At 39.2% G+C, this 22,976-nt stretch overlaps 1 protein-coding gene across 8 annotated transcripts in view; it reads right to left on the bottom strand.

Moving 5' to 3' along the window:
• The window catches only part of LOC109034475 (retinal degeneration A), a 237,719-nt gene extending 225,663 nt beyond the window's left edge, over positions 1 to 12,056 (bottom strand). For 5 of the 8 annotated variants that reach the window (XM_072298976.1, XM_072298977.1, XM_072298979.1 and 2 more), the window contains exons 1-2: positions 11,661 to 12,056; positions 84 to 399 (exon numbers count right to left, since the gene is read on the bottom strand). The gene's annotated coding sequence lies outside the window, so the exon portion shown is untranslated. The remainder of the gene's footprint in view (positions 1 to 83; positions 400 to 11,660) is intronic. The other 3 variants (XM_072298980.1, XM_072298981.1, XM_072298983.1) reach the window with 1 other exon arrangement.
• Positions 12,057 to 22,976: the final 10,920 nt, after the last annotated feature.

The raw sequence follows: 22,976 nt of genomic DNA, 5'->3' as shown, positions 1-22,976 counted from the left end.
AATCGTATGCAACATTCTGCAGAGAAAGGAGCGCATGAAAATAAACTAATGTAATAGAATTCAAAATTGCCGGCAAGACTTACCATTATCTTGGAGGGAAGCCAAGAGGAGTCCTGAATATTCAGAGTTACGCCTTCGTTCTCCTGCTTCCTATGTCGTTGAGTGTTCAACTCGAATGAGGAAGCAGCGTGCGATTTCGCCATTTTCGGAGCAGAGCAGAGGTAACTCTTCGATGTGTAGATTTCTCTCTAGACGCAGGAGCAAGTTCACATGTTGAGATGGGGTTTGTTCCGTGTGGATTTTGAAGTCAGTTGGATCTTCTTTCAAAATTTCAGCGGACTGAAAATAATTTTGGTGATCCTGCGTTTCTCAACGTGTTCCAATATTGACCGATTCCAACTGGAAAAATTAAATTTTACATTATTGATCAGGAATATATCGTAGATTATAGTGAGTCTGAGGCTTTTTCTATAACAAGCGTCCTTACGCACCATATGATTATGCATTATGGGTCCAGATGTTGTAATTTCCGGATCTAAAAGCCAAAGTTTCTACTGCTCCGAGTATTTTGGTAAGAGCAGTAGCTTCTAAATCCGAAATAGTTGACTTCTGAACCCGGAACGCACATGCACAACCTGCAGGCGTTCATAATAACGCCCTTCAGAGCTCTTGAGCTTTCTGCCAATTTTGTAACTGCTTAGTAATCTATCAAAAAAATGAATGATATATTCATGACGGGTCGGAGTTAATGTACAGTCGGTTTAAACCTTTTTTGGCATCAGTAAAAACAAGTTTTCTCACAAAAATGTTGTAATAATGGCAAGTAAGAGGTCGAAAGCTTTTGAAATTAATGTATCCTGAAACCTTTTCCTTATTCATCTATCATTGTTCCTCGGACGGAGGAACGTAACTGCATTTCATCGTTCCAAAATTCCTACCCACAAACTTTATTTTCACCAAAAAACATTTAATCGTATGGAACTAAACATTTCACTGATTTTTCCTCTGATCACATGCAAAAATGTGAAAATTGTTAATATAGAAATCGCATTGCTGCATTATTGTGAAAGCTTGAATTCTTTGAATTAATTTTGCACCTTGGGAATGAAGTTTCGCTCTTTTACCAAAGAAATCGCGATATAAAACGGTTCCAACTTTCAAAATCTGAGTTGTTGAAAACTTTTTAAAATATGTAAAGACACTCGTGGGCACAGCAACTTTTAAAAATAAACATGCACGTGCGTGTCTTTATCTTCTTCAGAAAGTTTTCAACAAGTTCGTGTTCGGGGTTCCGGATGGTTGATTTTTATTGAGTTACTTAAACCTCTTATGCGTGATTTTAATTTCTACAACCTCCCCCCTCAAAAAATAAAAATATATCATAAAGAAATGGATAAAAATATAACGTTTCTGCTCATGACTACGACACAATTGTAGTCCTCTTCATGAAATTCAAACATCGGAGTAGGAACTTAGTCCCGCCATGACGTAGCCCACAATGAAGCTGCCCTCGAACTTTCGTTCTTGCTTGCAACCGATGAGATTATCGTTTAAACAGACTTTGAATATGATACCTATTAAAAACATTTTTATTGAATGATGCTCTCCTTCCCCTCCCTCTTCAAAAAAAGAAAAGAATAGCAATTGAAAAGATAAAAAAGTCCAATTGGATAATAAAATTGAGCTTTTGTATTAGCGTTTACTTTGTACTGAGTTCTGCATATTAATGGGAAACAACTTTCCGATCGAATAAAATGTGGCTGAATGTTTATTCCAGTTACGTGATTGAACTGCAACAGAATCATCTTACTGAGCAGAATGCTTAAATAATAGCGATTAATTAAGCGAAAAGAGTCACAAGTAAACAACTGCACCGCTCCTTTTCCAGCTGTGAGTGTCTAGAATAATACTCGAGAGAAATTTTTCACTCTCTTCATCCGTCCCCTGAAATGTAAATCATTTAGTCGCATACTTGCATCAGCTAATTCTAAACGTAGGGAAGAGGGAATGTTGTCTCAAAAATTAAAATAAATAGAATAAATTAGAATAAATTCCATGAACGGAATGCTTAATTTCTTTTCATTGTTTTCCTTCCCCCCAGTAGGTTTGGTTCTTAGTAATTAAAATGCAGGAGCTACAGAGATAACTCACTTACGTATGCGCAGTGTTAAAGAATGAAGGGGAAGATGTATTAAAAATCGATCAAATCGACAAGACCAGAAGCGCGATAATGGAGACACCAACGCTCTTCGGTTTGACAGCTCTTACGGCCAAAGTTGTCAAACTAAGCATCAATAACCCGATTTTTGTGTACCAAATAAAACAAAAGGTAAGGGGATGAATTAAAGATGGCTCAAAAATGCAATGACTTCGAAATACAGAGTTGATAATTTTTTGATTTTTTTAATTTTTATTTTTGAGTGGAGAGGAATTAAAAATGTGCATGTACTTATCTGGAATTTCATGAATTTTGTGTTTAATTGGAGACCACTGGGTAAACTGAACTTGAGGATACCCTTAGGTCATAAATTAAACAATTATTGAAGGAGGTATGACAAAATTATCTATTCTGCTAAAATACATATGTTTAAATGGGAAATGCCGTCAAATGACGCCACCAGGTTGTGCATTTTCTCACTAGTAAATCTATTTGCTCTCATTTCCCATATCAGAAAAAAGTATTAAAAATACTGCAAAATCAGCTCCTCAAGGAATTTAAGCAATAAGAAATTTGCGTAAAAATGTTCCATTAATTTTTAATATCAATTGAGTTTCTATACTCTATTCGAGAGAATCTAACTTAGTCATTGATGCAAAGTTTAATTTTCCTGGAATTAAAAAAGAAGAAGAAAAAAACTCAATTGACCTGAAAAATATTTCACTTAGAAAAATTGTCTTATAATAAATAAAATATCCTTTACCTCAAAACAATGTCTTTGATTTAATGATTTCTTGATTTATTTATCTATTTATCTATTTATTTATTTATGTATCTATCTATTTAACTATCTATAAAACAGCTTTTGAGCGATTTTTCAGCCTAAAACGGACCAAAATCTGGAGACAATCCGGCAGGGAAGCTCAGGAGTCAGGCTCTGGAAGTAGAATTGGAAGCCCGCGCCGCGAGATAGGTATAAGTAGACGGCTATGTGAATGAAAGCGGAGGGAATCAATAAATTGTGACAATTGAACGAGTTCTAACACTCATATCCCACTTCCTGTCTGTTTCCAACGCGGTAATGTCTGGGTCACCCAGTGCCATTGCTCCCTTTCCTTCCGCACCTACTTTTTCCTTTCGTGTCTTTCACATTCTTTCAACCTTGCAAGGCAGTCTGTTGTGACTCTAGACATTCGAGATAACTATGCTGAGAGCTTAATTATAATTTCAATTATTCTGATCGGCAAAAGATTTCTTCAATGAAAGTCATGGGTTAAAACGTTACAGCCCATCGATTTTCAAATGGACCGCGTTAAACAGAAAGGAACCAAGCCACATCAGCTATTGCCAAATTTAATTGGGCAATTTAATTTTTTACATGAAAACGGTCGTGCGGATTTTCGTGCAAATTTCTATGAATTTTCTCCATAATACTAAGCAAATTCCTTAAAATTGTCAAAAGAATCCGCACAAACGCTCTTTCGTAAAAAATCAGATTCCCCTGTCAAATTTGGCAATAGCTGATGTGGCTTGGTTCCATTCTGTTTAACGTGGTCCAAATACTCTAACAGGTGGTTTCAATATTATGTCTTTTTGTGAAAGATTATGGTTTTTGTATATCTAAAACATTTCACGTTTTCCACGAGTACGCAATAAGATTGTGCTAGAAATATGTAAAAACTAGAGATACTAGTTAAGGAACCTTTCTAGAAGATTTTCTTGCTTTTATATCTGGCGAGTAGGAAAGAGTGTGCTCACATGCGGGCAATATTCCAGCAACATAGAAAGAGTCGCGACAATTTTACCGCAAAAAGCGACCCATTTTTTGAGGATAATTTTGGTTTCTGCTGACAAATGTATCTTACTTTAATTTTTCAAAACTAAAAACAATTTTCAAAAAGGCGAGTTTTCGTAGGAAAAATAATCGTTTGGGAAGGAACCCCGTCAAAGTCGCGAAGACGGCTCCTCAATATAGTTTGACCCATCTTATCGCTACGAAGTATTCTTGTCCTTAAAAATACAAAAACGGGGACGGGCGGAAAATAAATTATACGAAGAAACGGCGAGAGGGAATAAAGAACTAGACGGTAATACAACTGTGCATCGCATAATAAATATTCCAGAGGGAGAGAGAATTTTTGAGTAGGAAGCGCGTACTGCAGCGTTGTAACTTAGAGCATGTCCGCTGGCCCATCGGTGACTTCCGGCTTCCGACTTTGTTCATGGGTGTTTAAGCTCAGTTTTCTCTCTGATCTAAGTTCAATAACAAGTTTTTCTTGCGAGCAAATACATCCGCGGTGGGTGATTCGATGTTCAACAAAAGGCTGACCCTTCCAGGTCGCCGGAGCAGAACATGAACTAGCGTGAACTGGGGCGAGTCGAGTCGGTGAACTTCTTTCGCGGCCGTTCCGTCTCGGTAGGCAAAAACCGCGCAACACGAACGGGCACCCCTCGCGAGATGCGTCGTTCTCGCTCGGCGAGGCGGTGTATCGAGCGCGGAGGAGGGGCGGGGTAGGGAGCATTATGTTTTGTAATAATCTCGCAGGGATTCGGGGTCTGGTCACGGGGTCCCATCCACAATGACAGGATTTGCACTTTCACATTAATATTCATATCGATCGGACATCGGACCGTCATGCCGTCCGAGGGAAAAACGTCATATGAGAATTTCAATATTGCCAAATTCCCCGTGATGGAATATTTATTTTAAAGAAAACATCACTCAGCACAGGCAGATCCAGACACTGCACAGGGGGTGGAGAGGGGGTCCGGGGAGCCTCCCTCACACATTTGTCAAAATTTTAAAGCATATAATATGAAGTTTGAGTCAATCTAGACATAGAAAAATTACCGAAAATACAAGTGTCCTTCCTTCCATTTCCCCCTGTTCCTTCCTTCATCTTCTTTCAATCGAAGGATATTTTCATACGCTCTAAAAGCTTTCTTTTGATATGAAATTGAAACTTTCTTCCCTTTTTCCTTCCTCCTTTTTCGAGCAAACGGGGAGGGTGCACACCCCCTACGCCCTCCTCCACCCCCGGATCAGCCCATAACTCACTCGTTTCCTTGGAATATTCAAATAGACAAGATTAAATTCGCTTTAGAAAATTCAGAGGAAAATGATAGGAAGTATTCCAAAAATTGAGTAAATTTGGCAACGTTCGGACGTTGATAGGGCGTTTTTCCTGAGAACGGGAGCGTGGAACGTGCAAGCTGGTGGATTGCATCTACAAACTGTGTTACGCTCGTTTCATGCTCGGACACAGGTTTTGACCCTCGAGCGACCCAAGTTGACCCACGATGTTTTGAGCCCCGCGGCACGTGGTCAATAAATTCTACCCAAAGAGATTTCAATAAAACTATTCAAACGTAATTGCCTCAAGGTGGCCTTTAATGAAATTCGGATTCAGTTACCAAATGAGCAGTCAAACGACTAACTATACTTAATGAAAGCCAGAAACTGCAGGCGGTGGATAGCCCAAGGTGGAGTACTGCCGTTCTGAGGAAAAACTCCGTACAAACATTCAAGAGTTGCTAAATTTATCCGTATACTACATGTATTCTTATGGAATGTTATTCATAATTTTCCTTGAAATTTTCAGATATTTGAAATCAAAGTGCGGGAAAAATTGCAGGAAAAATTTGAAGACAATTATTCATTATATTCCCATTAGATTCGTTTTTTATTGGAGGCAACCTCTGGCAAAGTGAAAACTGCAGGTGGTGGATAGTCTAAGGGCGAGAGGGGAGCCAAATTTTAACTTTTGCAGCTCATCTCAAAGTCAATATCAAAATATTTCTCTGCGAAAATAATCGAGTACTTATCGATTTTTGGCAGTGACATCATTAACAACACAAATATTACAATGAATTGCAATCAGCCGCCTTCTGAACATCAAGCTAAACTGAAAGTCATGATACAACTATTTCAACCCTTGAGCCGCTCAAATTGCGTCCATCAAGTTGAAGGCGAACTAGATGTTTCACTCCAGGTTCCAGTTATGCAAGCGTTTAGTGCAACGATGCCCTCTGGACCGCGTTAAGCAGAAAAGAACCAAGTCACATCAGTTGTTGCTACATTTCATTGGGACATTTAATTTTTTACATGAAAACAGTTGTGCGGATTTTTGTGCAAATTTTAGAGACTTTCCTGCGTAATGCGAGGCAATTTTTTCTAAAATTTTCAAAAGAATCTACACAAACGTTCTCTTGTAAAAAAATAAATTGCACATAGTCAAATTTAGCAATAGCTAATGAGGATTGGCTCTTTTCTGCTAAACGCGGTCCATTTGTCTGTTTACAGATTTTCTATAAAAGACGACTTTTTTTGCTCCAGCTGAAGTTTGCAAGCGGCGTATTCTCTCTTAAAACGGAACGACTACGAGTAGCGTTACGGCGGATCTAGTTCAGACGTGCCCGCAGAATACAAGAAGCAAAGCAACGTGTAATTTTTCTTCACATCGCCTCTAAACTCCAACTCCACTGCGGATAGTCATCGAGTAAAGATTTCACTCGCCTTCCGAATACCACGCTAAACTGAAAGGCATGATACAACTATTTCAACTTCTGAGCCGCTCAAATTGCGTCTATTGAATTGAAGGCGTTATGCAGGCGTTTAGTGCGACGATGCTATTGGTCTGTTTCCACATTTTATATAAGAGACGGCTCTTTTTTTTTGGTCTATATCTGAAGTTTGCAACGAGCCCATTATCTTTTAAAACTGAACGACGAAAATAAGCATTTTGGCAGATCTAGTCCGCATAAACTGAATATAAGAGGCAAAGCGACGTATAATTTTTCTCCACATCGCCTCGAAACTTCAACCCAACTCCCAACTGGTTAATCATCGAGTGAAATGGGTCATTCCGGGAACCTAGGTTGCGCCTCTCGCCCTTCCGCGGTTTTAGTGGTATGAGGCGGATCGCGGGAAGAAGTTGTGAAAGAGGGGAGACCAGGGCACGCTGCGGCCCGATTTAGAATGGACACCAGTTGCATATTCCATCCCTCATCCCTGCTTATCCCCTGCTACATCCCTTTCTACATCCCTCGCTTATCCTCATGCTCCACTTTCACGTTGAAACCCATCCCGTCTCTCTCCCTTCGTAACCTCGCAAATTTCTTCTCCTCGCCTCAAGGCAGCTACGAGTTCCTTATACCAGCGCGTTTTGACTGTGCTGAGGGGGACATGACAATGTAAATCATACCCTTCAGAGGATTCAGTAATTACAGATTTATTCTTCTTTTTTGCATCATTCGATGGATAATAAAATGGACGGTAAAAAGATACGAATATTGGACGAAAAAAAGAATAAGAGGAAAAGATATGCATTATAACAAAGAAAAAAACGATGTCCACTATAATTTAAGCTCTTTACTCTACTCAATCCTTCTAAAAAGCATTCATTGTTAATTTACACACTTTCCTTGTAGTATATTGTTGCTACAAAAGCAGAACGTCAGCAGTTTTTTTTTTTTTTTTTTTTTTTTTTTTTTTTTTTTTTTTTTATATTAAAGAAGCCCTGATACGCCTGATAAGATTTAAAACCCTCATTTCATACTTTTTCAAAGTTAAGAAAGATTAAATTGTAGTAATTATTTTAAAAAAATTGAGAAAGATCGACGCTTTTAAGAAAAAAAAACACAGTAATTCTACGGTTACATTATCGTAATGCTGTGAGAATTGGACGGACCGTGGTTTTTGGTGATTAGATGAGTACATAGTCATAGTGATATTATCACGTCCACTGTAATGATTCCTGTAAGCAAGATAATGCCACTGTGAACATGGTAATGCCACTACGCTTATCAATGGATCTACCAGGATCCAAGGTACTGCTACCGTTGATTCTGGTGTAACATTACAACCGTGTTATCGAAGGATAACATTTCTCTTTTCACCGTGTACAACGTCTACGGCCAATACAGCTTAGCTTTGTAATCCAACTAGAACCAACTTCGATCCTCCTAGTCCAGAATACAACTAAGATCCAGACGTTGTGTTAAACTGAAGCCATTATGGGTACAAAAACGGGACATGACGCTACTGAGGAAATAGATTCCGAGAATTCGTCCGGGTTTCAATTTCGTTCGTGTGTTTAGATAAGGTTGTCAAGGAGAGAATAACTCAGGAGCCCTCAGAAATGAAATTACCCTCGGCAGAGATTCCTTGGGCTCCAGATGAGAATCGCCGTAGTACGAACAGGTTATTGGAATCTGCACCTGAGCTTCCGCACTACAGAAAGACAGGTTAGTCGCGGGAAAGCGATTTGAAATCCGCCGATATTCAAATGAAAATGAGCTGGGCACTGCTCCCAGATCGTGCAAGACGAGCGGGTTTTGATGGATCTGCATTTGGCTCCTTGTTTTCCAAGGAAGGAACTTTTCATCGAAAATCGACCTGAGAGTTGCGAAACTAATGCTAACTCCCATATTCGAATAATTAGAATGATTTTCACTTATGGAAAGAATCACTCGGGCAGTAGCGTTTTCTGAGTGGAAATTTAGAGGAAACAGAATTGTCATGAAACGATATTGAGGGCTACGCACGACTCTTTTCCGCCTTCAATTTTTGAGATAGGCAAGAAAGCATCCTATGTGTAGCAATAGTTGTCTACTTGAGAATTATTATCCTCTCGTGCTGTCTACGAATCGTGCTCTCATCACCGGATAAGTTGCCTGTTTTCCTATTCCTACCTTATTTATAGAAGATAAATATATAATATTAAAATAACAATTCCCCTATTTAAATTGGAGATGTGAAGTTTCCTGAGCGAGCATGTAGAAAACTCCACACAGTACTCCAAATTTTAACCATACTTTGGTGGATTATTTGGGGAAAATCGAAAATTTAGTCTGTAGATCAATCAATACGAAATGTTTGCGCCAAAAATCATCTTCTAAAATCTTAGACTAAAATTAAAAGTACTGTTTCCATTCCTCAACCGATTTATATGAATTGATACAGATGATTGCTTGAAAAAAGTGTTTATGACTTTGATTTAAGATTTTGGGAGATGATTTTAGGCCCGAAAATTCCTCAATAATTTATCTACAGATCGACTTTTCGATTTTCTCAAAATAATCCACTTAAAGGTTAACATTTTGAATATATCATAACCCATGCAGAATAAATTCCGCACAAACTGAGGAACCAGCTTAAGAAAACGATTCCAGCCTATTTGTTTCACCAGGAAAAGTTCGAGTTGTGGGAGAAATCTGACACTCATGGTATGAGCTACGAAAGGGAGAGATTCGGGATCGGTTTGTGGCTTCACCGGAGAATCCCGCGTATTTCTAAACCCTGCAAAATACTTAAATTCGCGTACAGTATCGGATCCCTCATGGAATGTAAGCTTGAAGATAGGCATAAGAGTATGCGGAAAAGTCCAGACTGCGTTTGCGAAATGTCCTCTCCGCTCCGAAATAGAGACGCTTCCTCAACGGATTTTTCAATCAGCATAGATGAATACAAATAAATGGAGGGAAATGCTCGGGATTGAAAATTGCAAAGCTACCTCAATTGCGTCATTCAATACCTCGAACACGCAGAAGAATATTCCACTCTCTGTGTTTGTTTACCACCTTCTTAGATTTTCTTGGCATCTTCTCTCCATACGAGCTAATCGGGAAGTTGAGTGATGAAGTAGCCCAAACGTTAATTCAAGAGTTGTATACGATTTGCAAATTGACTAAACATCAAAGACCTCGTGTGTTAATATGTTGGGGGCTCGCAATTACGTGTTTGATTTCCTCAGCTCAAAGCTTTGGGTGCAAATGCATTGCAAAACTGTTATTTACCTCAAATAAACAATGTTATTAATTGATTTGTAAGGTGCCATCGGGTAAGAATTGCAATGCTATTCCTAAAAATCTTGATTACAGAAAGACGCACACGTAGGAAAGAGATTAAAGCCGTCAAATAATATCCACGCAGCTTCAGATCTTTAGTAAGAAACAATCACACAAAGTAACGATTTTTCTTCGGAAAAGTAGGTGACTCATTTTGTGGTATCTTCCTTCATCCATCAATTCCAAATGATTAAGGTAAGGGTATTAAATATGAAGTCGGTGAACTTTTAAAAGTCTGATTATTCTAAGTTCATTTCAACCATCTATTCCTGAAGAATGAGGAAAATCATCACATTATCATTAAAAAATCCCACAGTCAAAAAAATATTGGAAAAAAAATTGATGGAACAAGAAATTTGCTGCGCCCAATGCCTGAAGTAGACATTGTTCTCCATACTTATTATAAATCTACCGGAATTCACGATACTTTTCTTTGGCAATTATAAGTTGCGTCCTTTCTTTGGTGCAGATATCTAAAAATATAAATGTCTACTGAAAAACTATCTGGCTCAGTACAGAATGTGGAATTTTTATTTTCATACTACCTCTATACTCTCACGACATGGTTAAACCAACTGTACATTATGCTTCACGAAATTTTGTACTTATTGGACTATCATACGGAGAAAAACAATCGTTTGCTCTTGCAATGCTCATGGTGGAATCCAGTCACTCCATACTTTTATATTCGTTGTTACAATGTTGCTTCGGTGGTAACATTATTTCTGTCCCAATGACAAAATCGCATTGTTACCACAACAGAAAGAATAGTTATCACCGAAAGTAACATTGCAACTGAGAGAGAAAAAGTAGCTAGGGCCTGGAATCAACTATAAGCATTTTAACAGGAAGGATTCTTTTTTTCCCTGGTAAAGCGATATCCATGGTCAAAGTGTGAAACCACGCATCTGCGACGTTGCAGACATCCTGTCATACTTTATTTCCTTGGGGAAACAAGTCAACGTAATTTCTTGAAAACTCTTTTGATATTCCTTCTCTGTTAGCAAATCATTCTGTGTAGAATTTCAAGCCAAGAAATAGGTCTGTTTCTCTTTGGTGAATAAACCAGGAACGCAAATTTTGAAACATTGCAAACGTCTTGTCGCACTTTGGCCATCCTTATTTTGTCGATTTCCGCACGAAAGAACGTAACTCCATTCCAGGGTTGCAAAATTGACTCAAACAATTCAATTTTTGACGAAAATAAACTTGCATAATTTTCGTCCAAAAATTTGTTTGATTTTCGCAGGGGATCAGAAAAAAAATTACATGAGATTTTCAGTCAAAAATCCTCAAAATTCTACTGGTAAAATACTAAAATTGCAATTTTTGCGGGGAAATCTGGCAACATTGTAATGCAGTTACGTCTTTTCGTCTAAAAACGACGATTTGTACACGGAAAAAAAGTATGACAATCCCAACTATACTCCTGGCTGATTTTGAAGGAGATAGTGCAGTAGTTGTACCAGCCAGAGGTTCAGGTATGATTGTGTTTGCCGAAGGAGTGGTTGGATCAACCATACCTCTGGCTATTGCAACTACTGTTGTATCTGGCGCCAAAATTAGCTAGGAGTACAGTTGGGCTTGTGAAACTTTTTTTCCGTGCACAATAAAATTATGGGGTATTGTGGGAAAATCATGAAAATGTACTCACCACGTCCGAACATGAATTGACACTCGCGGGCGTCAACCCATGAAGAGGTGAGTTGGCGCGGTCAGTATCCGCGGAGGAGGGATCTCATAATCCTCGATGACGACTCCTTAATCCAAGGGATCCCGAGGCGGGAGCAGGGGCTCGTCCATCAACAAAAACACACACAGAAACACAAAACGAGGTGATCGAAGCGACACTACAGGAACTCGCAGCACGACGAGCGAGGGACAAGCACTTTGGGTGAGGCGGGTTTAGAATTTGAGATTCGGCGAGGTTTGTTTCGATGTGCGGAAGCGTCCGAGAAGGCAAGAAACCGGAGGAGACTCGACGCGGAAAGGCAACACGGCGTGCACGAGACCTGAGAGAGACTGAAGACCTGTTATCCGGAAAAACGCCCCCGGTACCACGCCGGCCGCGGTGCCGTCATCCCCGGCGCAGGCGCCTCCCCCCGCCCCCCACCCCGCTAGCTCCCACCGTCGCCACCGCGATGTCGTGTTCGCGACGCGCCCGTCCCGTCCAGCGTCGGAGATTGACTTGAGCGATGAGGGCACAATGCAGCTGCTAATCAACGGTTATTAAAACCCATAAATATCGCCCCGGAATTCGGCCCCGGCCGGGAAAAGTGGCTATGCAGACTCACTTCTAGTCTCGCGCTCGGGGAGTTTCTGCCCTCGGTGTGACTAGGCTGCCGTGCTAAGGAAAAACACCCTATGTGCATTCGAATGTTGCCAAATTTCATCTCAGGAAATATCCATTTTTTAAGAAAGTTATGAATATTTTTCCTTGAAATTTTCGGATTTATAGATTAAATTTCGAACAAAATCCTGCGAAAAATCGGAATAGAAATATTCACAACTTTTCCTGAAAATGTGTTGTTTTTCGAAGGAAATTTGGCATTGCCTGATGGCTCATACGGCGTTCTTCCTTAGCACAGCAGTAGAATCCCTTATCCTGAGAGCTAGGGCATAAGCTATTCATTTCCCATTGGAGAATCTATATGGGAGAGTATGGACATGTCGGTAATTTTGATGGGTTAGGTGCCAGATACTTAGGTTGGTTTTAGAGTGCCAGAGAGCGCTGTGAGAGTAGCTTTTATGTATCTATGATTGATAAAATGATAAGTACATGTAACTTATGGAGAAAAAAAGTATGCACTACATGACGACAGATAAATGTCTAGTCGAACACTTCGCTAGACGATTTGTTGCAAATTAGGTTAAAAAACTTGATTATACTGCGTCTCTGACCCCATGAAACAAGTAGTATTTATATTGCAATAAATCTAGGGGTATCATATCAAGAAAATTTTAGGGGAGGAGGAAGTCGTTGAGAGAAAAGAAGTAAAAAATGTTCCGGGAGGGAGAAGGGGGGCAAATCCTTCTAAAAATCTAAAAAAATGCATTAAAATCGATCAAAATCAGTCGACATTGACCAATATAGTTCATAGTGAGATTAACTCTAGGGCGCTTGCCTCCCCGAATGATTCCAATCGAGCAGCCATAAAGGAGGTAAAAGATAAAGCGCTCACGCCAAGAGAGTAAAAGTAAATGGCATTACCTAGATTTTGGATAGGCAGTGTCTCGTCTAGCGTGTCATGGGTATATATCCAAAATCTAGGAGATGCCATGGTAGGACCCAGTTCTGAAGTCATTTTTTCCATGAAAAAAAAAAAGAAAATTAAGTGAATAAGCTGCTACACTGCGGTGGGTAATTAGCTAGTGCGATCAATGGAGGGGCCTACCAACGTAATGAATTGCTCCTATAGCGTTTGGATTTTAACACAAACGCGGTAACAATGCCGCTTTTTGTGGTCTGTGGTACGTTTCCTGCCCAATATTCATTTTCTATCTGCGTGGGCTCTCTATTATTCAACGTGCGGACATCTGCGCTAATCCTATTTTAATCGAAATGAGGATACGTCGGGTATTGATTCCGTCAAAACCTTTTGAATGCGCTAATTTATTTTTTCATTTTTTTTTTTCATTTTTTTATAGTTTCCCTTTGGCCCTGAAAAGGCTCGAGGGCATCATTTTAGTTTCATAATTGAACAGAGACATTTGAAAGTTATACTTTATGAAATACCAATGGCATAAAAAGCATGTTGGCAAACATGAAATCTTAAGTAGTCAGTTCGAGGTATTATCCTAAAATGCCGTGCTGAGGAAGAACACCGTATAAACATTCAAGAGTTTTCCTTTCCCCGGAGAAAACATATATTCTTGACGGATAGTTACGCATATTTTTTCTTGAACTTCTCAGATATTTTACATGAAATTGCGAATAAAATTTTGTGAAAAATCTGTATCAGAATATTCCAAAACCTCGTTAAATTAGTATTTTGTTGGCAGAAATATGGCAACTTCTGATGGCTTATACGGCGTTTTTCCTTGGCACGGCAGTATAGGGTGGTATTATACGTATTTGTGGGACTTAAATCTGTGAGTGTGGTACGATTGTCACCTGTTCGCGCCCTTCCGCCTGAACTTATCCATTCCTCAATATTCATAATTTTTCACCCGTGACTGGACCCTTGTATCGTTTGCTCCATTAATCTTCTGCGTTTTACAGCCATGTGTCACATGCCTCCTCGGCTTCATCGCTGTTGCCACACGGAACTTCACATTTATGATTAAATACAGCATGGCGATAACGAAGGACTCATCATATCGCAGGAACGTGGCAAATTTACCGCGAGCTTGCACTTATCGACTGCGTTTTTTTTTTCGTGAATCTCAGCGTTCAGGTTCCATTAACAAATATTTAAACAACATGTGACGGGAAAATACTGGCAGCATGAGTCAGGAGCCGGATCTCATCAGGTGCTCTGGAATTTGAAGTTTCCAAAGATGAAGCTTTTAAAGAATGCTTAAGCGAGGTAATTTCATTGATTTTAAATTGTAAAGTCTGATTGAGGGACTTGGAGGACAGGGCGCATAAGTGCAGTTTTTGCTATTCCGAGAAACACGTGTTTGAAGTTTCGAAATTATATGGAACCATATGGCGGAAAGAAAGTTGAACTGACTTTTTGATGCTTAAAAATTGGAATTCGGGAGCGGATTTTTTACAGGATATGCATTAAAACTAATTTTACTTGAAATCCCCTGGTAAAAATTGGCAGTAGAATCTGTGTTCCAAAATACCATAGACCTACAGACGGCTGTAAGATTTACAATAGCTTCTATAGCCGGCTACACAATTTCTCCTTTATAGCCTATGGTGATTCAGCAACAGCCAGGCGATAAAGTGTATGCTAAACGTTACTAATTACGGATGCTAGGACTTAGTGAGTTTTTGGACTTCTGCTCTCTTTTTGGGCCGTAGTACCTTGATTTATTTTGCGAGGAAAGTTCCGTACTTTTGATGGATGCCTGCCATTCCTAATATATTAGAGCGCCTTCAGTTTCGTATGATAATGTGCAATACCTCTGGTGTAAAATAGTTGCTTTAAGCGCCGTGGCGTGGCACGCTGCGGAGCGACAGGCGAGCAGCCAGCGCGGAACGGGAACGCGCATTGGCGCCTACAAACCTAACAGGGATACTTCTCGCATTGCGCAATGCGTGAAGTATCCCTGTTAGGTTTGTAGGCGCCAGTGCTTCGCCGCTCCACTCCGCTTTGTGTTAGGCTCTAATATCTAAACTCGCAAAGTCAGCGTTTTTCAACTCATGATTTTGAAATGTTTCCACATCCTGTATGGATTATTCTCATTTTAATTGATGAAAACAAATATGTAATGAAGGAAAATATAATGTGTGTTTTATTGCTATATGATTTTCTGTAGCCTTCTTCAGCCGGCTGTAAGAGTTCCTATGGTATTTTGAAACGCAGCTCTTATCGCCAATTTTTACCAGTGTCTAATTGAATCTTGATATCTCAATTTTTTTTTTTAAAAAAAAAACTGCTCTTATGCGCCTTGTCCTCCAAGCCCCTCAGTTAATTTAATTTTATTTTATTCCTAGTTTATTCGGCTTCCGCTGATCAATGCCACTCATTCCAGAACACGACGCCGCGACACACGCTCAACCTGACCCATTCGGAGTAAAATTAAGAAATGACGAATGAATTGATAATATTGATGACTCGATAAGCGAAAAGGAAATAGGCCATTTGACGAAGTAAAAGTGTCCAATTGTGACGTATCGAACAATGAGAGGAGGGAGGGCGACTGCGTCTCGGTGACGTATAGAACGTCAAGTCGAGAGAACTTCACGTCACACGTCACCAATTCTTGGGGAGGAAAAAATGATGGATAGGCCGGCGGCTTTTCTTCCTCTTCGAGGCAAACACTGCAAACTAATTGACAAACTACGTTACTTCTCCGCCGCCATAGATGTCACCTTATTCATTTCATTCTCAATGGATCCATCCTTGGTCAATGCGGCCATTTCGGTAAAAAAAAACCCTTTGAACTCGGAATCGACCAAACATGAGAAATCAACATTGGCTCCTTGAACCAAAAATTTTCCACATTTCGTTTCTCGCTCTCCCTCTTCATTCATCGATACTTGATTTACGAAAAAAATTAATATTGATTTAGCAGTTATTCTGTTAAAAATTTTGCGACAAGTATCAAATGCTAATTTTACATTGAAAAATGGAATTGCAAATTCAACATTGAATTTGTTCATTTAACCGTGGACGTAGTTAACATTAGCATTTTTTTTATTGTAAAACCAGCATTACGACGGCGTAAGTCTCAAATCACATATCGACGGTGAAACTACCAAACCACGTATCTCGGTTTGCGACGTCGCAGACTTCCTGTCATACTTTATTTTTTAAATGAAAAACTACTTAACGTCCAGTCTTGAAAATTTCTGTGATTTTTCCTCTTCGTGCGGAGAAAATTCTGTGAAAATTTCAAGGAATGATATTGATTTGGTCTACCTCAAAAAAATAAAATGCGAGCGTAGATTTTTAAACACCGCAAACGAGATACGTGGTTTGGTAGTTTCACCGTCGATATCTCGTTTGCGGTGTCTGAAAATCTCCGCCTCTATGTTATTTTTTTAAAAGAGAACATATTGACATTATTCCTTGCAGTTCATGCAGAAAATTCTACAGAGAGGAAAAATCACGGCAGTTTTAAAGAATTGTTGTGGAGTAGTTTTCCGTTTCAAAAATAAAGTATGATAGGAAGTCTGCGACGTCGCAAACCGAGTTATGTGATTGCCGACTTACACCGTTGATTTATACTTGTTGCATTGTTGCACGTAACATTACACATGCTAAAGCAACATTCAATTTTTTCCGTGTTTTTTTTTTTTAACACACATCGATCAATAGAAATTTACTAGGTTTGTGACTATATTATAAATCAAATTATTGATCTTCAATTAGCTCAGCTTATTCCTACGAGCACTTGAATTACGTCCTCCGAAAACCACGTTTAACCTCAATTCATCGATGCACTTAAAGTTCAAGGTTACCGTGAGACGCACTCTGAGCCTCGTATAAGCCAAAAGAGTAGTCCCGATTGAAATTGCGGAATGATGTGACCCGTAACACATCAATTCCACGCTGCATAAAAATAAATCATTTGAACATTCAAAGCCCATTAGTGATTGATTTAGGTTTAAACTGGATTTCAGGGATGAGGATAGCTTTTAAAAACGAGGTGACTTCGTGCTGCTAGACTCTGGTCTCAGCGTGACACTCAAATCCTTCTCGTTGGAGTTAAAAAATCGTTTTCAGTTTGGCCGGGTTTTACGTTGTACTGTGAGGCATTTGCATGCATAATATGGATACGTAGGAAAAAATTGAATCGACCAGCACAGTGTGACCCTATTTTACTGACTGATAAGGAGGGTGAAGGTGAAGTTTGATAGGAATTGAAGTACACGAATAAAAAAGCATGTTAGTGGCTTCAAGATTCCTAATTATACAAATATATGATCCCCAGTATAGCTAGTAACCACTACCTGATTCTTCTCTTAGTCATGTATCTAACCAGAGATGCTATTAAACCACATTCAACAAAGTCCGTAGTCGAAGTGGCACGATATACAAATAAGGCTATTCCATTTACCACCGTAAGTCTGTTTTAACTTTTTCAGCGGGGACTGAATTTTGAAATTGATAGACAAAGCGATGAACATAGAAGATATAGGGAACATAGAGCGATCCTATTGGTTGAAATGAGTGGTTCCTACATACTAGGGGAGGTAATGATGGACTAACTACAGGGTTTCTCAAGGGTTGCCATTGATAAGTCTACTAACCTCCTTTATCCATTGTAACCACCCGTTTCCACAAATAGGATCGCTTTATTTTCAGTTTGTCATCTATGTCTATCAATTTCAATAATCAGCCCGCTGTGTTGCTTGTGGCGTTGAATTTACTAAGAAGAAGCGCGATTGTGTAGAAAAAGAGGGTTGGGGCGGAGGATACAAAATACAAGGGATGTATAATTAGAAAGGGCGCAGAGGTAATGGATGAAGAGAGCACAACGCCCACTTTCTTTGGAGCTGAGCGCATTCCGAACTCTGATGCTGAGGAGAGATGAGAGGAGGAGGACAGGCTTCTCTTTCTCGTGCGTTGACAGACACTTCTTCCGAAGGAACTACTTAATAAACTTTTTGAGGTCAAGAGGTCTTCAACTCATTGCAACTCGTGCACGTTTCAATAGTTCTTCAGAGCTTTTTTTCTCTTCTTTTTTGCCAATTATCGCTGTGTTTACAGCTCATCCGGACGAGTCTAGAGCTAGTTTGTATCAGTCGATCGACCTGTTATTAATCGATGTACTTTGTAAATTTTCCCGATTGACGCTCCTCTAACTATAGTACCGCGTTTCAAACGGACGTATTTTCTGCCGAACGGAACTACAGACGAGTGAGAGAGATGGGGTGTGCTCGTTAAAGCTACATAAGAAACAATGTAAAAGTGGACGTAAAGCGGGATTTTACATTCTGTGAAACGGAAATATCGACGGTGAAAGTCGGCAATCACATAACTCGATTTGCGACGTCGCAGACTTCCTGTCATACTTTATTCTTTAAACGGAAAACTACTCAACGGTAATTCCTTAAAACTGCCGTGATTTGTCTTCTATGTGCGAGGAAAATTCTGCAAAAACTGCAAGGAATCATGTCCATTTGTTCTCCTTTAAAAAAGTAACATAGTTGCGGAGATTTTCAGACACCGCAAACGAGTTATGTGATTGCCGACTTGCACCGTCGATATGTGCCGACTGAATGCTGCACTCATGACCCATGGGCATGTCATAAGAGCCTTGTGGACAGAGCTCATGAGATAATACGGCGGTCGCCGACGTCACTGGTGTTTTATAATTCCCATTCATTCTTATGTCGCCCTCGACTAACGAGCACACCCCTTCTTTCTCACCTGTATCTGGTTCCGTTTGACAGAAGTACGCAAAAATGACCGTTTCAATGAACCAGCATTGTAATCTTTTCGCATTTAAAAAAAAAAAAAAAAAAAAAAAAAAAAAAAAAAAAAAAAAAAAAAAAAAGGAGAAAAAGGGGGCACAAAGGAAAAGACAAAGAAGATAGATAACGAGAAAGAGGGAAATTCTGGTTGAAAATTGCTCGTCACTGTTCGTAACGTCAAACAACTTTGATCTTTCCGTTTATTTTCCGCGTCAATTCTTTGTCACTCTCAGACAGTGAATAACAAATATTTACCGTCAGCGGAGAAATTCATATTATTTTTGAGAATTCCCGATCAACGAGCGCTATTTCCTTTCGAATTCAGTTCGGCAACAGGATGCGACGATGGGAGTTGCAATCCCATATGTTGACGGTGATCTAATTCTCCTCCACAGTTTCACGAGCTCCACGTAAGCGCAATTTATGCGGGTCTTACAGTTGGCGCTCCTGCTAGGGTCGCGACGTGTTCGCGAGCAAATGAAACAAAACAGTCACTCGTTTGTCTTATTTTTATGTAGGAAACGGATGTAAACAAGTTTTATGCGGTGGTTGTTCATGTCACTAAGCATAGCGCAACATTCTATTGCATCGCATCTTTTCTCTCGGAAGGATAAAAAGCCTGGAGTTCCTCTGTAAACATCGGAGGTTCACACAGCGCGACGGAAGAACAGGTGCATCGAATGCTCCTGTTTATGCAGTTGTTTTTTTTTACTCTAAAACTTAATGCCGTTTACTTAGCTTCGCTGTGCTTTTGCAATCAAAATGAATACATAATATTCGATTCGCGAAGGGGTGGATTAGGATTTGGAAACATGAGGGAAAATAATTTTGCAAAAAATGATTGCCCTAGAAATAATAAAATTTATCTGGCATCATAAATTAAGTGAAATGACGGAAACGAGATGTTTCAAAAATTGTTTTTACTGAATGTAAAAATTAGAGGATAATGATCTCGAAATAATGATTTTCTGGAGCGTAATTGCTATGGATCATGTAGAGAGCTAGTTCGTTTCTAATATGCAGTCATGGTTCCCGTATCGAAGTTTCATGCTATGCGTGTTTCGTCTGCCGAATAATTACTGCACGAGTTTAAATGTTACTTGAAATTCTCGGTCATTGTACCTCCTCAATTCTAGGCATTGATTTATGCGTAGATTTTGTATTTTAAGCTTGCTGCATTAACTTGCTGAATTTCTCCAATAAAATAATTAACCGACTAACTACTTCATTCGTCAAATTTTAGAGTATATATTTATCCTCTCAAATTTCGGTGGTTTATCAGTTGTAGTGGATAATTAGAGAAATTTTATATTAGAGTTGTAAAACTTCATCGCACTGAAGAAAGTATGGTTTGAGGTACAGTATGAGGCAATCACAAATTAACAGACTCTATGCTAGCATGCTGTAATCGCATTCGCTAAAGAGTATGGTATAAGCTATACCAGATGTATGATTATTTTTACCCTACAGTTCCACTGTGCCAAAAATCTGGTAGACTTATGGCAGACTTCATCATACTTCTGGTATAATTTGCCATCCTTTTTTTCAGTGCTCAGTTGAGGGATCCAGCTACGAAACTTTCTGACAGACTCTCATTATAAGTCTGTAAATCTATGGTGAGAGGAAAGAAAACATATTTATAATAACAATTTCGTCAGTTCTGTATTCATTGATTTTCTGTTTGCGATACAAATTTCATTACACGTACAAAAAGAAAAATTTTTGAACCAACTTACAAAACATTACGCCCAACCTCACGTTGTAAAAGCAAAAACGATTGAAATCGGATAAAGCAACATGTGTGTCAACAAATGGTTTATTTCACATGCAGATTACACAATGCGATGGTTACAGAATAATTGGCGTTGACATGAATGTCAACAAATTACAGTAAATAAAGAAAGTGTATATACACTGATCTCACATTTAAATTGGCCTCTTCGAATTTTTCATTACATCAATAAAATACGATGGAACCAGGAAAGCACAACACTTTATTTGGTACATGAGAAACAATTAGTTACAAATAATTCTTTTGTTATCATGCGGTTACAACTTGGTTGACAGGTGAGCGCTTTCAATCACAGATATCAGAAAAAACGTTCGAAACTTTTCGTTAGGGAATTTTTACACCGAACGCTTTAGTGACTCCATGTGGAGAAAAAGAAAAATTGAGATAATTAAAACACAGAAAATGCGATACTTACCGCGAATTATATTCCTGAATATATTAATAGAATACTCTGAAAAAACATTATAAAAACGGGTATAGAATCAATCAATATGTATACGTAGTACAAAGGCGCAAAAACGATAAAAAAATATTCATGCAAAATTCAGGTTTTAACTTACGATAATCAAGAACGCAACCCAGAAGTAGGCATAACAAAATCGCCTGGTTTAATCTACAAGCCCTTACCTGAAACAGAAGAGCAGATTTAATTAATAATATATTTCAGGGTAAAGCTTGTAATGTACATCAAATGAGAGACATGAAGACAGCATCATCAATTTTTATGAAATTATTAAAAATTTAAAATTAAAAATAATGGCCCAGTAAAACGTTTAAAACGAACTCTGACAGAAAATGAAACCTAGGGGTTCAGAGAGTTTACAGTGATTATTTGAAACTAAAAGCTTAACAGTGCCCAAATGTCTTCCGCAAGTTTTAAAGTTAGGAATGAATTTCGAACTATCTCGATATGCTCATCGCGATTTTTGGCCACTTTCCATGAAAATTAATTAAGACAGTGAGTTGGAATTTTTTAGGCAACGTGCGTTCAAAATCAGCGTTAAGCTGAAAACTCAGACCAGAGGAAAAAAGCTCATATGACTACAATTTTCCCTCAAAAAGATACGCTGTTCAATGCAACACTAAAAAGTTCCAACTTACTGTCCTACGCCTCATGCGTCTACCGCAGTCCGTTTCCGAAAATGAATTATTTTCCTCGCCCTAGCAGAAGCTCGCAATAGACCTACCTCTCAACCAATTTTGCTTAGACTTGACAGCGGTGCATAGCGAACGAGACAAATCAGAAGTATTAAAGTCGTCCATTTTTATAATTTGTTTGTGACATCTGCCGCGACGGTTTGACGGGAAGTCAAGCACATACCGCGCCGCGATATGACACCCTTGATACCTGAACGTAGCATTCAAACAGCCCTAAATTTCCACGTGTCAAAGTTCCTACCCGTGCCGGCAGCGATTCCTTCGGTTCCAAATCCAACTGCTACATTTGAGAATAAGGAGTTATTAATTTTAGGCCCGAAGTCCAAAGTTACGAGCAGTGAGGCACAGATGCCTCTGTATGTCGTTGCCTTTAAGTTGGTTTTGTACACTGCTGGTTGCTTCCATCCTAATTAAAACGTTGAATTACTTAATTTCCACCTGGCTGAAAATATTACCAAAACGTGGAATTGAATCGGGCACTGAAAAAAAAAAAGATGTTCCACTAAAGTATTATGATGATATTGAATTGGCTGACGATTTGTCATCTTGGATCAAGTTGGATTCCTCTGTAGGAACAAGAGTTTTTCCTACTAGGATGAACGCTGAACACTTAGGAAATGATAATGCTGTACCAAAAAGTAGCTTAAATGAAGCTACACTTTTCTTGATTCAAGAAAAAATATTTCGTGGCAGAAAATGTAATATTTTTCTCTGTACGCATGCTAAAAACACGTGCCCCGCGGGTTGAATGGGGCCGATAATTACGAGCTTTAGATATAGGTCTACAAATACAACGTACAGAAAACGTACAGGTAACTCCCCCCCCCCCCCCGGGAAAAAAATCGAGTTTCCGGAAATTTTGATTGGCAACTACCCCTCGACCTCCCAAGCCGGAGCCAAGTGATCTGACTTCTCCTCCAGGAGAGTTATGTAGGACCGGTAGGTAGAGCTTCAGATAAAGGTCTATAAATACATCCGTA

Source organism: Bemisia tabaci, chromosome 3, assembly GCF_918797505.1.
Source record: "Bemisia tabaci chromosome 3, PGI_BMITA_v3".
NCBI classification, from domain to species: domain Eukaryota; kingdom Metazoa; phylum Arthropoda; class Insecta; order Hemiptera; family Aleyrodidae; genus Bemisia; species Bemisia tabaci.
The sequence above is the reverse complement of the archived record's forward strand: the minus strand, read 5'-3'. Positions and strand labels throughout refer to the sequence as shown.